This window comes from Cottoperca gobio, chromosome 4 (genome assembly GCF_900634415.1).
Source record: "Cottoperca gobio chromosome 4, fCotGob3.1, whole genome shotgun sequence".
Taxonomy (NCBI): domain Eukaryota; kingdom Metazoa; phylum Chordata; class Actinopteri; order Perciformes; family Bovichtidae; genus Cottoperca; species Cottoperca gobio.
The window spans coordinates 12090708-12094063 of NC_041358.1; positions in this window are offsets into that span (position 1 = coordinate 12090708).

Here is a 3356-nt window from a genome sequence, read left to right on the forward strand (position 1 = left end):
ATAATTGTAAAAGATGAACACTTGACAGGCTCGTGCGGTAGCTCTATGAAGCTTCCAGCATTAGCCGTCATGTCGGAACATTGTTTTGCCCTCCTTGACTGAAAACTATGAATAGAGCCCGCTGAGTGTTTCGAGTTGAGGTACATTAGAAACTAAAAATCTAAAGACCACCTTCCATCACAACTTCTTGTATCTACACCACAGGGGTGGACCAGGGTCCTTCAGGCTCAAAAGTGCACAACTGAGCAATTATTTACATAACGTTTTCTGAGAGATTTGCTTTGCAATAAACTATTAATGAATTCAGGAAGTTCAGTCTTGCATTTTGATTAAATTCACCATGTTACCATACCCAGATTAAATTAACACTAAACATGTCCAGGGACTTTCTCTGAGCACCTTAGTTTGAGAAATGATTCATACCTTTGATGCTCAACTATTTCAACTTCATCTGAACTTAATATCCCCTCCCCCCTAAAACTAGCCTGAAGTTGATACAGAAGTAAGATAAAGTAAATGTCGTGCAAATTACCTGCCATCTTTATTTGGGTTATAGCTTTTTTTTTCTTCTTTGGATCTACTTATCGCTGATATTATAACATTGTAAGATAATACTAGTAGTATGTAGGCTATTTTTAGTTGCTCAAGCTTCAATCAGTGTCAAAGGTCAAAATATCACCAGGCTACTGCTGCTCTGTCTGCATTTTTACACTTCTCTCTTCCTCTTCCTCTTTGGTCCTTTCCATCTCTTCCTTCCTCCCACCACATCCCCCTTTACCTTCCTCTCCCACCTCTGTTTCCTGCGTCCCATTGTTCTTTTCTACCCTGAAGCCTCTGAAGTTTAAATTTAGCCAGTTCTTCTTCTGGGGGGGATCAGTACCTGTGTTGCTTACTGAGGCGGCCTTCAGTGTTTGTAGGGAAGTAGTTCAGTCTAATCTTGTTTTTTACGATGTGAGTCTTCTGCTGTGAATATACAAACACGATGAAACCAAACACTGTTTTAAAACCAAAGTTGTACACTGATACAGTCCAAGTACGCAGAAACTATGTTACCCAATGAAGGTTAACATTTTGTATCAAGACTTTTTCTAATTTGTGTGTTTATTTCTATTTCTCTCGATGTCTCATGGCCACAAAAATACATGAAGTTCGACTCTTAGAGTATTTATTTATTATTTATTATTCCGCACTTACTTCATGTAGTGCATCCAGTCATGCACGTATTTTCAGTTGTACTTGTTGATAGTTCGAAATGTTCAATGCTGAGACTTGTGCCATCGCCAAATTGCAACGGCACGTGATATGAATGGAATTTGTTTGTGGCACTCAAAGCGTGAACAAATTAACACATTTCTTTTTAGAGACAATGTCCCAGTTGTTTTGAATTTGTAATTTTCCTATTTAAAACCTGAGTGTAAACAGCATAAATGTGGCTCAAAGTTTTCTCACTGATGTGGAAAAGTTTGCCGAAAAATTAAAGATATTTTTGAAAACATCTTGACGCTGGATGTGTTTCTGCTTCTTTTATGGCAGACACAATATTCATGTCATTTGAAAGAACAATCAGCTTTTCTGGAGCTCTTATTTCATAATCTTCATGTGTTTTTGTGATAATGCCACTCATTATTTTTTGCTTCCCCTCCAAAAAGTGGGGTTGTCAGATCACCATAGTGGCTGATAAAAACACCTCTGTATGCAAGTGAATGATTAGTGGCAAATTCAATAAATGAATAGTTTAACATTTTGGGAATACACCTATTTGCTTTTGTACCAAGAGTTACAGAGTAGATCGACACCACTCATAAAGATAAGGGCAGTAGTCATTTAGCTTAGCATGAACACCAAAAAGATAAAAACACTGCAGTCCATGCTGTTCATTGATGAGTGACCTCTTAGCTAAATCAACCTACTACTCACAGGATGATATGATCCATCATTTCCTGTTATTTGGAATTCATTGTCATTGTAACTTCAAAAACAGACATTCTGTAGATACGAGGTTTCCCGACGGCAGCAGTGGTACGAGGAAGCACCCGAACATGAGATCACACCGTGGTCTGATTCATTCAGGCTCCCTCATTGTCATTTCATAACAGCAACAATAACAGCAGCAAGTGGGAGGCATAGTGAGCCAAGATAACAGAAGTGTGTCCAACACACACACACACACACACACACACACACACACACACACACACACACACACACACACACACACACACACACACACACACACACACACACACAGCAGTTAGCCTGGACTGCACCTACATGTTTATTTGATGATTTGGCCATGAGAGAGAGAGAGAGAGAGAGAGAGAGAGAGAGAGAGAGAGAGAGAGAGAGAGAGAGAGAGAGAGAGAGAGAGAGAGAGAGAGAGAGAGAGAGAGAGAGAGAGAGAGAGAGAGAGAGAGAGAGAGAGAATCGCCATAGCAACGGGGGACTGTAGAAAAATCTGGTTCTTGCTTTTAATCTCTTTTTAAATCATCTTTAAAAAGATGGCTCGGTGACAGTGCGTGCGTGTGTGTGTGTGTGTGTGTGTGGGGCAAAGGGAGAAGTACTCTGAGTATGAGAATTAATCTCTACAGTAATTGTGGCTCACGTCTCTCTCCACACCTTCTCCCCATCACACACACACACACACACACACACACACACACCCTTCAGTCTTTCCTCTTTTGTCAGCGTACAGTTTTTCTCTCTGGGCTGGCCTTGTCTTCCTCTTTGCACAACAGCATGTTTCGGATTAACAATCAGCCTGCCTCATTTGGTCCCTGTCTCCTCGTGTACAGGAAGATACTTTGGCTCTCAAGTCAAAGGCTGCTCCCTAAAGACTGCTGCTGTCCCTTCACAGAGTAAATTAGATAACTAAGTAGTTAGATCTGCTTTGTTTCTACTTGGCTAGTAAAAATTCAAGATTAAAAACAAAAAAAATATCACACTGCATAGTTAAACTTGAAAAATGTCATATTGAAATCCAATTTGCATCCTTTGTTGTATTTCATATCCTCTTCACTCCTACTCTCTCTTATCTCCCTTTTTACTCTCTGTTTCCTATTCTTCAGTAAACACATGTCAAGTAATGCTGTTGAAGTACAAATTTGAATTCCGGTCTCTGCTTGCAGCAATTGAAAAAGCCTACAGGCGTATTTTGCTGATATGAGCATCATTGTAACTTCTCGAGGGGCAGCCTTTGTGCGACATCAGGAATGAGTCAGTGTCTGCCTCTGGTTTTACAAAAGACTAATACGACCAACATATGATTTAGGAACATTATTAAAAATAGAAGAGATGCATATTTTAGCAGGTTTTTCTGTGTGTCTGAGTTGCAGGATTGTTGCATCATGTTAGAGTTC